Consider the following 15634-nt stretch of genomic DNA (forward strand, 5'->3'; position numbering starts at 1 on the left):
GAATCTCTACTCCATCCATCTCTTAATTATTGTGTTTTGCCTATTTAAATTATTCCTGTTACGTATGATACGTGTCAAAAGAAATTTTTTAGGTCTGGGGAAAAAATTAATGGTTAATATTATTGCAAGTATGATCTGCAAATTTTCTACATTAGTTTCAAGAAAAGAGGTCATCAAAACACTATTTGCAAAGATTCAAAAGACAAGTACTGCACAGTGTGCTCATATTACTAAAAACATCATCACTCGTACAAACTATACCATAGGACAATGGCTAGGACATTATGGTGTGATTTCATCAATAATTAATACTACAGTACTCTTGCTGAGATACAAAGTTAATTTGGAGAAGCCTGGAATCACAGATCTCATATCTAGAAATGAGCTTCAAGCCACTGAAACAACGGCTTGTTATTACAACTAATTTTATAGTTGAGGACGCTGAAGCCCGCACAGGCAACTTTGGAGGTCATACAGAAATTTACTGGTAGATCTGGGGCAATGATCCAGGGATATGTTTTTGCTTAAAAGTATTCAATCGGAAGAAAGGACATAATTACATTACTTCCCAGCATTGTTGTGAGGATCATTGAAGTTAAGTTGACCCTTGAACAGCATGAGGGTTTGGGGCATTGACCCCTGTGCAGTTGAAAATCCGCATGTAGGGGCACTTGGGTGCCTTAGTCAGTTAAGCTTCTGACTCTTGGTTTTGGCTCAGGTCATGATCTCACAGGTTGTGAGTTCAAGCCTCACACTGGACTCCATAATGACAGCAGAGCCTGCTTGAGATTCTCTCTCTTTCCCTCTCTCTCTGCCCCAACCCTTCTGTCTCTCACTCTCTCTCAAAAATATATAAATAAACTTAAAAAAAAAAGAATATCCACATACAACTTTTGAACTCTCCCCCAAATTTAACTACTAATAGCCTACTGTGGACTGGAAGCCTTGTCATTAACATAAACAATTAACACATATTTATATGTTACATGTGTTATATACTGCATTCTTACAATTTAAAGTAAGCTACCCAAAAGAAAATGTTATTAAGAAAATCATTAGAAAGAGAAAATACATTTACAACACTGAGCCGTATTTATATATTAAAAAAAAAAATCTGCGTGTAAGTGCACCTGCGCAGATCAATTCTGTGTTGTTCAAGGGTCGATGTAATTGTGTGAAAGCACTCTACAAATATAGTGACTGCAGTGTAACTAGCAGAATACTAATATATGTTCTGGTATCTAAAACGGAGCTGCTGTTAATGAGCTCTGCAAGAAACCAGAATGTTGTGGTGCCCCTATTAGGGAGCACTTACTTTACTTCTTACCAAGATTAAAAATGACTGATACGGATATCCCCTTGGTTCCTCGGATTGCCTTAAAAACAGGAAATTGGTTCTTGCAAATCAATACTTACTCTAGCTCTAACTATAACTTTAACAGCTGTTTCATCTATCTTAAATAGAGCTAGCTATACCACTGAAATCTGAGCATACTCCATGTGACTGACAGTTTTTTCCTAAAGCTATAACTGAGCATGTTGGATAAAGGTTAATTGCTAACTGCGGAGTGCTAATGATACCATATTGATGAAATTACGGGATCACTGATAGAGAAACGGCTCCTAAAGCAGTGGAAGCTAGAGGGAAACTCTAAATAATAGTTATTGATTTGTTTCTCTGAAAGCTACTAAGTAGCACAAACTACTCAGAAGAATAAAAATTATCCACAGAGTTTCCATTCTTTTATAATGCATTTCTTTGCTTCCAATTTTCGACCTGCCAATAGCCAATTACAATTTTAATAATTATGTGGCTCAAAATAAATACTTTATACCTTGGAGAAAGAAATACTACAAATTACTTTATTCTCTTTTATTGAGTTTCATCTCTTCTGTTGAGTGTGTTGTAAAGCATAATAATCAGGCAGTAGCTCTTAAACCTATGGCTTTCGGACAAATGAAGCACCAAAAGAGCAGTGGATTGAAAGTACTCAAAAATAGTTAACTTCAGAAAATGCCTCATGACCCTTTATTCCCAGCCTAGGCTCTGCTCTTGCCTGAATACGGCCCTAGAATTTATTTCCATGGTTTGTCCTAAATTTCAGTAAATCAGCTGCCTCCCCAGAGGGTGCTCCCCTCCCACATCATTTTCACTGTTGTTAGCATATGTTGACAGAGTTCTCAAAATGGACTCTGTTGGATTTTATATGCATGTGGTATTTAATTGTCGACCTTAAGAACTTGGTATTACCTCCTTTTGAGAGTAGAAAAAACTGGAAATCAGGAGGTTAATAAGGTCCCTTAAGCTCATAGAGTTGTCAGTGTCAGAGCCGGAAGTGGACTTCTCCATCCATTCAGGATATACAGGGCTGCAGTATGGGAAATTCCTGCTTTCCATCTGTCCATCTCCTTCTCCAGGGATCCCAGACTTCTCAGAGCAAGACAGTCATTTTCCTATGAAACTTGTTTCATCCAACAGCGAGATTCCTACCAAGTTCTCTATGTGCTTTTATTTTTTGATAATTTTTTAAATGTTTATTTATTTTTGAGAGGGAGAGAGCATGCGCGCACGCGTGCGCACACACACACACACACACACACACACACACACACGTGGGGGAAGGGCAGAGAAAGAGGGAGACAGAGGACTCCAAGCAGGCTCCACACTGACAGCACAAAGCCCAACGTGGGGCTCGAACCCAGGAATTGTGAGATAATGACCTTAGCCGAAGTCAGACACCTAACTGACTGAGCCACCCGAGCACCCCTCTGTGTGCATTTAGTACATATTTTAATCTACCCAATAATTTCAGTGGTATAAATTTAGATCACATATTATCTAAGATTGCTCATTTACACCTAGAAATATGCTAAAGGATGATGGAGAAAAGAGCAATGATTTTTTAGGATCAAAAAAGAAGAAATAGTTGTGATTTAAGAGAATCAAAGCGTTCTTCACAAAGGAGGTGAGGTTTAAACCTCGGATATATGTATCCAAAGGATCCAAATCTTTTCTATCGTCTAACTCACTCCCGAGCTCCAGAATTGAAAGATTTTTAAAAAAAAAAAGTTTGTAGGGAAACAAAAAGGGTGCCTGGGTGGCTCAGTTGGTCAAATGTCCGACTTCAGCTCAGGTCATGATCTCACTGTTCGTGGGCTCGAACCCCACGTTGGGCTCTGTGCTGACAGCTCAGAGCCTGGAGCCTGCTTCGGATTCTGTGTTTCCCTCTCTCTCCGCCCTTCCCCTACTCACGTTCTGTCTCTCTCTTTCTCAAAAATAAATAAACATTAAAAAAAATTTTTTAAAAACCCACCAAAATGATCTGAACATTCCAAACAAACAAACCAAAAAAGTCTACGTCAAATTAATTAAAAGGTCACTGTAAAAAGGAGCCAAATTTCCTCAATTTATTTTTGATCTGAGACTTCAGTGGTCTAGAAGAACAGAGATGTGGTCTGTGGCAATGACTGGAGCAGAAAGAGTAGAAAACAAAAGTCAGAGTTCTCAAGGTGAAGGTATCTTATAACGTAGAGCTTCACCCAAATGAAATTAGACAATAGGTAACTAAGTCTACACACGCACAGTCACATACAAACACTTTAGCGAACTAACGGTTTCTCAGGGTCTCCCCTGTTCTCCTCAGTCATTGTGGCACCAGTGAGCAGAACACAAACACTGCAGGCATGGAAACACAGAATTCCCGCACTAGGTGGGGCTTTATGTTTAATCTAGTTTAACGCCATTCTCGTATGTGACAAAGGACACGAAGGCCCAGTGACTTCACCCACTCAGTGCTCCTTCACCTTGTTCTCCATCACCTTCTGTCCTCTTGTAGTTCAGGACAGGAAACTGAAACCATGTCTTCCCTTTCTCCTGCAAGACGTCATCTAAGCAAGGTGAGCAGGAGATCATTTTTGTACCATGGGTCAATTTTATTCACCTTCATATTGCCACTTTTATAGCCGATGCTTCACCGAAAAACACGCGTCTCGCAAAATGATCTCTGCCTGTAGACTGAGAAACCTGGCTGGTGAGTTTCCATAGAAACCATTTCTGAAAACGAAAAATATGACTTAAAGTATGGCTGTCAGACTGCATGTATCCTCCTACTTCTCACAGGGCTGCCGGGCCCTCCAGGCACTACTGTAAATGCCCTTTTCCTGGGGTCTCAGGTGCCAGTTATCATCATCCTCAGCTTGCTCCTCCTTCTACCACATCCCAGGTCCTTCAGAAGGAAATTACAAGGGGTGTGATCAGAAGAGATTTGAGACTCCTTCTCCCGCCCAGCAATGCAGAAGCCCCATGTGAGTGCCACCATTAGCTTTATCTTATTTTGCTGAATTTAGAGGCTGGACTTTCACTGACTTTTATATTCTTCTCCACTTAAAGAAACCTCTCACTAACTAAGACTTTATTGGTTCCAAAGGCGGCGTCCTGGCCCGGCTGAGCATACCTGGCTACTTTGGGTCACCACCGTGCTTCCCCTGAGTCATTTCTTAGAGAATGGCCTCTGGGAACAGCTGAGGTACTTATTAGAAGAGCAAATATCAGGCCTACCAAATCAAACTTTGCATTTTTTCCACGTTCCTTGGGTGATTCTAATGCGGCCCAAACTTTGAGACCCTCTGCTCCAAAGATAGCAAGTGCAGAAGTGGGCCAAGCTTTGTGGGTCAAGCCTCTCTTCTGAATCTGTGGTCAGCGTCAACTGGGAGCTCCTTAGAAATGCAGAATCTTCTGTCCCCACCCAAAACCTACTAAATTAGAATCTGCATTTTAACAGGACCCCCGGGCGATTCTCTGCATGATAAAAATTGAGAAGCACTGCTGTAAGAAATTTTTGCCTGAAAAGTTAGGTAATGAAGATCAAATTCATTTCTCTTGCTTGAATCACTTGGATAATTGCCACTATCTTCCTTGCCTTTGTAAGAGAGAGCTTTAGGCAAAAGCTATCTTTGATTAGAGGATTTCAAGAGATGCCAGGTTCCCTAGGGCTGCCCAAGGAGCTTCTGTTTTAAGGCAAATTCTCGAGTGAGCTGACAAAGAAGATGGCCTCTGGCCATTGCAGATAGCAGCTGCAGGAAAGAGAGTTTGCCTGCAGAAAGGCCAAGCACTAACTCCTTACTGAAAATCCTTGACTCTGGTTGAAGGTTGACGAGGTAAAACTCTATTCTGTGTTTATTTTCCTGTTTAATTCATTGAAAATCTTGGGTAGATTCTGAGTATTAATCCCAATTAAGAGTCATGAATGGATCTAAGGTAGATCTAGATCCTGTTGTGCAACACAGCATGCCCAGGCTTGGGTGTTCTCCTGTTAAGAAGCAATTTCACATCCTTCCGTGAAATCAGTCAGTAACCACCTTGGCCAACTTCATTTCCTTTGACTCTTCCTATTTTCTATCGTATGGTGGAGATAACTGGACTTTGGATCATATATCCTGTCTTATTTACTGGTTTCATTGAGAGGACCTGAGCAAATAATTTAACTTCTGTAGGTCTTTTGTTTTTTGTTGTGAGGGCGATAATAACTAACTATCAGGATTGATGATTGATTCATTGATCGATGGATTGATTTTAAGGAGAAAGGGAAAATCTTTCTGAAGTCACATTTTAAAGCTCCAAGGTGTTTCATAAATGTGATTTTTTTTAAATGCCCAATTGATGAGCTTCGAGTCATAGCTCACAGATTTCTATTTTTCAAATATTCCTGGACTTTCTGCTTTTCCCCTTCCTGTGATCCACTAATATCAAATTTGGACCTTAGGCTAGCTAGCACCTGTGGTGCCCCTCCAGACCCCACTCCTGCCGTCCTTTATCTTGCATCTTCCAAGCGGACTTCTGAAACACAACACCGCTTGTGCCAATGCAGTCACCGACAGGGCGTTTTGCACATGAGATCCTTTGGGATGCTAAATCAGATATCGCCCTGAAGTCTAGACACATTCCAGGGAGCCTGCACTTTCATTATTTATGCATGGGTCTGCCAGTTAGTCACCCAAGCTTCTGAAGATAAAAGCTTGCTTTTCCATCCCCTTTAGGTGGCATAGATGAACAAACAAACAGGCAGGATCTCATTTTGATTTTCATGAAAAACAAACAAACAAACAAACAAACAAACAAACAAAAAAACAATATGAGATCTACAGGGTAGGGATGTTTGAACCATTATGTAAACCTAGAAACAACTTGCCCCCAAATCACCAGCTAATAAATAATAAATGTGGAGTAAACCCAAATCAAGCTCTGACCATGATCCCTGAATATCTTACAGCCTGAATGAGAGCCAGGTGAGTTGTCGAGCAGAAAGTGGAGTAGAAAGAGGGACCCCTACCCCTCAGTATCAACTCTTTCCAAATGTTCTCTCTCTTTCTTCCTCCCTCCTTCTCTGCCTTCCCCCTCCCCCACTCCTTCTCCCAGTCTCCCCTCACCTGGCTCCCAGAATGCTATTTTTATATTTTCAGTTTTGTACTTAACACACTTTGTAATCTCTTCTGATGGATCTTTTCTGGTATCTTAGCTCCTGGAGGGAAGGTAACATAGCCTCTTTATAACTCGTAGCTCCAGAACCTTACAATATCTGGCACTTAGTTTCATGCAATCCATGTTTGCTGAACGAATTTCAAGAGTTCATGTGTAGGCACTGAAAATAGAACAAAGACACTATACGTGATGTTCTTCATTGTACTCTCGTACAGGAATCCACTGTCAAGGTGGACCTGCTGCATTAACATCAGATACCACCCCAAGTCCTTAGAAAGGGCATCCTGTCATCTAGACAAATCACGGAAGCTAAGACTGCAGATGAACCCAGACTACCTGGATTTGAACCCTGGCTCCACTAGCTAAGTGTCCGTGAACAAGTTACCTTGCCTCTCTGTGCCTGAGTTTCCTTAGGTATAAAATGAGAAGAAATGATATTACTTCTTGGGATGAGGAGGATTAAGTGATCTCATATTTATACAGCAATTAAGCATACTAATACATATTTATTAATATCACTAGAGTCACCATTTCTCATTTCATTTTGGCATTAGGGCCAACAACTTTCAAACTGGTCCATTTTTAATATTAATATTATATGTAAGATAATACCAAATTTTATCTCTGTTCTTTCCCCATTGTCATCAAATGATGCCAAATCAGCAAATAATTTTGTCTATGTACCCATACATCATACAAATTTTTTTTTTTATTTATTTTCAAGAGAGACAGAGACAGCATAGAGGAGGAGGGGCAGAGAGAGAGGGAGAGAAAGAGAATCCCAAGCAGGCTCCACACTGTCAGCACAGAGCCTGACATGTGACTCAAACCCACAAATGATGAGATCCTGACCTACGCTGAAACCAAGAGCTGTATGCTCAACCAACTGAGCCACCCAGGCACCCCCAACTGTTTATTTAGCACCTACTATTTGCCTGACACTATTCTGGACTCTAGTATTACACTTTCTAATACAGTGTGTGACTATATCAATTTACATTTTAAATTAATTAAAAGTAAATTGTTGGGAAAATGATAAAGTTTTACACCATAAGATGGCCCACGGGAGTAAACAAGCTCTGGTCTCTAACTTGGAGACCCCTCTTCTGGGTTCTTCTTGCCCTGTTTGCCACGCGCGTGAAAACCTGCCACAGATATGGAAGCTGACAACTATAAATTACCCTTCCCCCCTTCATTCGGGGCTCAGATCTTTGGAGAAACGGTCTCCTCTGAGCCCGCCAGTGTTAAATAAATCTCGGATCCACCAAGATCTCCGAGTGCCGCTTGGTTTTTCCGCCTGGTTCTGTAACAAAATAAATTTTAAAATTCAGTTCTTCAGTTGCACTGGCCACATTTTAAGTACTCAATCACTACCTGTGGCTAGTGGCTACAATATTGGACAGTACAAATACAAAAAACTTCCTTCAGGGCAGAACATTCTTTACATAGAATGTCACTACAGAAATAGAAGTAGAAGCTAACATTCTACTAGGGGAGATAGATAAGAGATAAATACACAATAATTACTAATTAGTGTTTTTCTATGAAGAAACACATTATGTTCAGTTACTGAAACGTAGTGTTAGAAAAATTAATCCTGATACAAAATTCCTGAATGAACTGCTATGTAATTCTATTAAAATTATAACTAGTTCAGGGGCGCCTGGATGGCTCAGTCTGTTAAATGTCTGACGCTTGATTTCCGCTCAAGTCACGATCTCGCCGTGCATGAATTTAAGCCTGGCACCGGGCTTTGTGCTGACAGCATGGAGCCTGCTTAGGATTCTCTCTTTCCCTCTCTCCTACTTGTGTATGCATGCTCTAAATAAGTAAATAAATAAATAAATAAATAATCATAACTGCTTTACCAATTATAAAAGTAAAATATATTTATTGTAGAAAATTTAAAAAACACAGAAAATTATAAAAAAGAGAATACACATAATAGCATTTCATGAAAGATCCAGACACATATGTACTCTGGCTTTTTAATGTCCTATTTCTAGATCAAGCATTTTATCATGTTAGTCTTCAAAATACTATTTTCGCTGTCTATGTAATAGTCCAAGGTGAGTGTACTGTTATTTATTTTATCACTGCCTCATTGGAATTCAAGTTGTTTTAAATTCTTTTATTCTAATATCTAAATGGGGGTGCCTAGGTGGCTCAGTTGGTTGGGCGGCCGACTTCAGCTCAGGCCATGATCTCCCAGTCTGTGAGTTCGAGCCCCACATCGGGCTCTGTGCTGGCAGCTCAGAGCCTGGAGCCTGCTTCCGATTCTGTGTCTCCCTCTCTCTCTCTGCCCCTCCCCTGCTTGCTCTCTGTCTCTTTCTCAAATAATAAACATTTAAAAAAATTTAATATCTAAATTAACATTCACATATATAACTTCTTGTCTGCCTTTTTATTATTTCCTCATCACAAATCCTTAAGATACCATTTCTAGAACCAAGTTATTAAACATTTTTAGACTTTTAACTCATACTGAGAAAAAACATTTCAATTCTAGTGTAAGCTCTGCATTTGGAAGAATGCCTGACATACAATGAATGCTCAACAAATATTTGATAAATAAAAGGGTGAATTAATGAAATATTTGACTAATACTGATAAGCAATAGCCTCATTCTTTTTCCTGCAGATGGAAGTTATTCCTCCCAATCATTTGAAGATAACCTGGAGCTAGAAGAAAAATTTGGCATTAGTATTGATTTTTCTGATGGTAGCATACTCTTTATCTGGGGAATTCCCACAGCATAGTGGCTTCCTGAATGAAGCCTCTAACAAAGCCCATGATTCTGTATTTTCCACATCCACATCCATCCCACAGATTCAATGCTTTTTGCTAGTTGGATTTTTTTTTTTAATGGTGACTTTACCCATTAGTTAGTAAGTGGTTAAAATCCATATCCCCCTCTTAGTATCTACCTGGTCTCTTCTGTCCTTTTTCTTCTATATTAATTTTGAGCACACATGATAAAAAGGATAGTTGAAGGTCTGTGGCATGAGGCATAAGAAATAAAAAAAAATGTTTCCTGCTTCTCAATATTTTATCATTAAATCATAATGATACAAATTATATTTGGGAGGAAAGGAATAAGTCTATGTATACATAGGCAAATAAACCTGTTTCCCTTAAATATCTGTAGAGGTGGCCACGTGCGTTCATTACACCTGCTGCTCCCCAACGGTATCCACATACCCTGTTCACAATGAACCACATGCCATTGCCCAGATGGGTTCTTCTCTCCTGTTTTCCTCTTTAGGGCGCATACAATTCCATAATCCTGGTATGTCCTGGCCAGCTTTGAGCTTTGCCTGGCAAACACTTGTCCTTCAAATTTCACTGGCAACGTTACCTCCTCTGTCAAGTTGTCCTGATTTATTTATGTTGAATTAGGCCCTTATGTCTCTTCCTTACCATAACACTGTGCAAATTTACTTGATAATGTTTAAAACATTGTTTTCAATAACTTCTTTTTCTGACCTTTTCATTTTTTTTAACAAAACCAATAAGCTTTATTTTATAGGGAGAGAACATTGTACCTCATAAACAATTATGTATAGTCTTTTTAAAATTTATTTATTTGAATTCAAGTTAGTTAACATACAGCTACTGGTTTCAGGAGGAGAACCCAGTGCTTCATCACTTACATATAACACCCGGTGCTCATCCCAACAGGTGCCCTCCTTAATGCCCGTCCCCACCATGCACCTCCCCTCCAGCAACCCGCAGTCTGTTCTCTGTATTTAGGAGTCTCTAATGGTTTGCCTCCCTCTCTGTTTTTATCTTATTTATCCTTCCCTTTCCCCATGTTCATCTGTTCTGTTTCTTAAATTCCACATACGAGTGAAATCATATGATATTTGTCTTCCTCTGACTTAATTTTGCTTAGCAGAACACACTCTAGTTCCAATAATGTTGTTGCAAATGGTAAGATTTCTTTTTTTTTTTTTTTTTGATTGCCGGGTAGTATTCCATTGTGTGTGTGTATGTGTGTGTGTGTGTGTGTGTATATATATATATACCACATTTTCTTTACCCATTCATCAGTGGATGGACATTTGGGCCTTTTCCATAATGTGTCTGTTGTTGATAATGCTGCTATAAACATTGCAGTGCATGTGCCTCTTCAAATCACCATTTTTGTATCCTTTGGATAAATACCTAGTAGTGCATTTGCTGGGTCATAGGGTAGTTCTATTTTTCATTTTTTTTTTTTTTTTTTTTTAATTTTTCAACGTTTATTTATTTTTGGGACAGAGAGAGACAGAGCATGAATGGGGGAGGGGCAGAGAGAGAGGGAGACACAGAATCGGAAACAGGCTCCAGGCTCTGAGCCATCAGCCCAGAGCCCGACGCGGGGCTCGAACTCACGGACCGTGAGATCGTGACCTGGCTGAAGTCGGACGCTTAACCGACTGCGCCACCCAGGCGCCCCTCTATTTTTCATTTTTTGAGGAACCTCCACCCTGTTTGCCAGAGTGGCTGCAGCAGTTTGCATTCCCACCAAAAGTGCAGAAGGGTTTCCCTTTCTCTGCATCCTCACCAACATCTGTTGTTTCCTGAATTGTTAATTTATGCCATTCTGACTGGTGTGAGGTGGTATCTCATTGTGGTTTTGATTTGTATTTCCCTGATGATGAGTGATGTTGAGCCTCTTTTCATGTTTGCTAGCCATCTGGATGCCTTCTTTGAAGAAATTTCTATTCATGTCTTCTGCCCATTTCTTCACTGGATTATTTGTTTTTTGGGTGTTGAGTTTAATTAGTTCTTTATAGACTTTGGATACTAACTCTTTATCTGATATGTCATCTGCAAATATCTTCTCCCATTCCATCAGTTGCCTTTTACTTTCGTTGATTGTTTCCTTCGCTGTGCAGAAACTTTTTATCTAGATGAGGGCCCAAAAGTTCATTTTTGCTTTTATTTTCCTTGCTTCCAGAAACACGTCAAGTAAGAAGTTGCTGTGGCTGTTCTCTCCTGTACGATTTTGATGGTTTCCTATCTCACTTTTAGGTCTTTCATCCATTTTGAATTTATTTCTGTGTATGGTGTAAGAAAGTAGTCCAATTTCATTCTTCTGCTTATTGCCGTCCAGCTTTCCCAGTGCCATTTGCTGAAGAGACTGTCTTTTTTCCATTTGATATATTTTCCACTTTGTCAAAGATTAGTTGGCCATACATTTGTGGGTCCATTTCTGGGTTCTCTATTCTGTTCCACTGACCTATGTGTCTATTTTTGTGCCGGTACCATATTGTCTTGACGATTACAGCTTTGTAATACAGCTTACGGTCCAGAATTGTGATGCCTTCAGCTTTGGTTTTCTTCTTCAACGTTACTTTGGCCTTGGGGGGGGGGGGTTGGGGGGGGTGGGAGGTGTCTTTTGTGGCTCCATACAAATTTTATATTTTTTTAATTTTTTGTAAAAAAATTTTTTTAATGGTTTTATTTATTTTACAGAGAGAGAGAGAGGGAGAGAGAGAGACCGAGCAAGTAGGAGAGGGCAGAGAGAGAGAGAGAGAGGGAGACACAGAATCTGAAGCAGGCTCCAGGCTCCAAGCTGTCAGCACAGAGCCCAGCACAGGGCTCAAACTTACAAGCTGTGAGATCATGACCTGTGCCGAAGTCAGACACTCAACCAACTGAGCCACCCAGGTATCCCTAAAAAAAAATTTTTAACGTTTACTTATTTTTGAGAGAGAGAAAGAGTGTGAGCAGGGGAGGGGCAGAGAGAGAGAGGGAGACACAGAATCCAAGGCAGGCTCCAGGCTCTGAGCTGTCAGTACAAATAAAGTAAGGAAACAGGCATCCAATTCCAAGAGGTACAGAGAACTCCCTTCAAAATCAATAAAAACAGGTCAATACCATGGCATATCATAGTGAAACTGGCAAAATATAAAGATAAAAAGAGAATTCTGAAAGCAGCTAGGGACAAAAGGTCCTTAACCTACAAGGGTAGACACGTAAGGTTAGTAGCAGACCTGTCCACTGAAACTTGGCAGGCCAGAAGCAAGTGGTAGGAAATATTCAATGTGCTGAATAGGAAGAATATGCAGCCAAGAATCATTTATCCAGCAAGGCTCTCATTCCCAGATTAGGGAAGTTCTTAGCTATAATTTGCTCAAATAAACCTGCCCCTTTCTTGTTCTTCTTCTTCCAGGACTCCTATGATACAGATACTGTTTCATTTCATAGAAGCACTTAATTCTCTAATTTTCCCCTCATGATCTAGTAATTTTTTCCCTCTTTTTTTCAGCTTCATTATTTTCCATAGGTTTATCTTCTATTTCACCTATTCTCTCCTCTGCTTCTTCAATCCTTACTGTAACTGTAGCCAGTTTATTTTGCATCTCAGTTATAGCATTTTTTAAATTCTTTGGAACTATTTCTTAGGTTTTTTATCTCTGCAGCAAGGCTTTCTCTGGTGTCTCCTATGCTTTTTCAAGCCCAGCTAGTAGTCTTATGACTGTTATTCTCAATTCTTGTTCAGATATATGGTTTTTATGTGTTTTGAGCAATCTTCTGGCTGTGATTTCTTCTTGACCTTTCTTTTGGGAAGAATTCCTCTATCTTGTCATTTTGGCTAAGTCTCTGTCTTTTGCATGTTTTAAAAGCTTGTTGTTTCCTGCACCTGACAGCACCAGGGTCCAGGGCCTGGCATTCCAAGAAGTGTTTCTGGTGTGTGCTGTGTGCCCTCTGCTGTTGTGTTTTGGCTGCTCTATCCCACTGGTCAGTCCTCTGCAGAGCTCTTCCCTGCTTGCAGTGGGGAGTGTTTGGACTTTTAACTGGTTGTGCTTTGATTTGTTTGTTGAAATAACCCTGGATAAAAAGGGGAGGGGAGCCTGATCCCATAAAAAAAAAAAAAGAAAAGGAAAGGGAACAAAAAAAGAGAGAATCAAAACACTATAAGGCTGATTCCACAGAGAAAGAAAGGGGGAAAAAAGAAAAAAGAAAGCAGAAGAAAAAAGAAGGAAAAAGAAGTTAAAAAAAGCCTGATCAATGGGGTGCCTGGGTGGCTCAGTCGGTTGAGCGTCTGGCTTCGGTTCAGGTCACGATCTCACCATTCGTGAGTTCAAGCCCCACATCGGGCTCTGTGCTGACAGCTCAGAGCCTGGAGCCGGCTTCGGCTTCTGTGTCCCCCTCTCTCTCCACCCCACCCCTGCTTGTGCTCTGTCTCTGTCTTTCAAAAATGAATAAACATAAAAAAAAATTTTTTTAAATAATAAAGAAATGCCTTATCAAAAAAGAGAGAGAGAGAAAAGGAAATGACAAGAAAGAAAGAAAGAAAGAAAGAAAGAAAGAAAGAAAGAGAAAGAAACTATGAGACTGATTCCAAAAGAATAAAAGAAGGAGTTAAAAAAGAAAAAAAGAGTTGTCTTTTGGTGTCTGGGAGTGCTGGCTGTGCTGGACTGGAGGAGAGGTTGGCTACATTGTCTCAGAGTCAGTCTTTCCGCAGTGAATAAGCAGTTGCCAGGCATGAGGGGCGGGGTATGGTGTAAGCTTGTCCTGCCTCCACTGGGGGCCATTGTATGCTCTCTGAAGTCCCACCATGTTGGTGCTGGGGGGAGAATGGTGCCACCTCACTCTCATTCCCAGACTGGGGATCTCAACCACTGCTGTTCATGTAGCCCTCACAAAATAGCGAAGGCCATCAGTTAACTCTCCACCACAACTCTCCTGTGTTTTTTCTTTGGTGCATGGCTGGAATTCCAAACCTGAAGTCTTAAGGACTCAGCACAGTATGGATCCTCTCCCCTCCTCCAGAGTAGAGCCTCTTCACCCCGCTTATGAAAGGCCTTTGGCTGCCACCTGCAGGGTCTTTTGTCCTTGGAGAGGCAATAAACCCCTTTACGAAAGTACTCCAGGAAGGAGAATGTTCTTTTTCAGTGTGCCCCAGAGATCTCTACACAATGCTATGCACTCTGGGGCCAGCTCCTTCCTCCCCAGGAGCATGGGCCACAGCTCCACTCTGGACAAAGTGATGCATTTCTGAAACCTCAGAGTTTGAGCTCCAAACGCTGTTTGCAAAAAAGAACTGGGACACTCAATACTTCTTACTTCCCAATCCATGGTCCAGAGAGGTTTTCCTCTTGTGCTAACTCAAGGCCAATGCTGCATTATCTCAACACCTCTCTCTTTCTTTCCCTTTCGTCTCTCCACAGAAAGGGTTCCCTCCCCTCCAGGGTGCCACCATTTTTCTCTCCCCCAATTCACATCCACATACCTTGCACCTACCAAGATGTCTCCCTCCAACTTTGGAGATCCTTCTGCTGCTCTGCAGTTCGATTCCCGGAGTGTTCCAAGTAATCTGACCTTAATACAGCTGTGTTTTAGGGACATGGAAAGCCCAGGGTGCCCCTATTCCTCTGCCTTCTTAACTCTTCCCCTACCTTTTAATTTTTAATTATACATTCATAGGAATGTTCAAAGGTAGTGTGGAGGAGCTCCTTGTAACCTTCATCCAGTTTCTCCCAATGGTTACATCTTATATAATTATGGTATAATATCAACAAAGGAAATTGACATTGATACAACGTCTATGCTATTTTATCACATCTTGTAGACTCATGAAACCATCACCTAGTCAGATTACATATCAATTCTAGTACCACAATGATCTCCTTCATGCTACCCATTTGCATAGTCACACCCACCCACCACCCCTACCATCCTGAAGCCATGGCAACCACTAATTTCCTGTTCATCACTGTAAATTTTCATTTTGAAAATGTTATATAAATGGAATTATACAGTATGTGACCTTTCAAGATAAGCTTTTTTCCCCACTCAGCATAATGGTTTTGAAATATCATTGGTATACCAGGGTTTGTGTCTGCCATTTTGCTTTTTAATTTCCTGTTTATCTGTGGTTTTGCTTGTTTGTTTCAGTTTTCATTTATTTTTTTCCTGAATTCATAAAGGTTACTTGTAAATTTTTTGAGTTCCATTTTGGTTTACCTAGAGTGTTTTTAGGTATATACCTTTGTATAGGTTTTTTGTAATTGCTTTAGGTACTATATTATATTTACATTAATCACAATCTACCACTGTCAACATTTTGCCATCAAATGATGTATAGAAATCTTACCCCTCTTTACATTGCTTACCCTCTCCCATTCATAATATAACTGTCTAAAACATTTCCTCTACATA

The 15634-nt window shown here is 40.4% G+C and overlaps 1 long non-coding RNA gene across 2 annotated transcripts in view; it reads right to left on the bottom strand.

Moving 5' to 3' along the window:
• LOC147581538 (uncharacterized) overlaps nt 1–15634 on the bottom strand; it is a 229043-nt gene that overhangs the window by 135935 nt on the left and 77474 nt on the right. The window lies entirely within an intron of this gene.

Source organism: Puma concolor, chromosome B1, assembly GCF_028749965.1.
Source record: "Puma concolor isolate L17-30 chromosome B1, mPumCon1.1.hap2, whole genome shotgun sequence".
Taxonomy (NCBI): domain Eukaryota; kingdom Metazoa; phylum Chordata; class Mammalia; order Carnivora; family Felidae; genus Puma; species Puma concolor.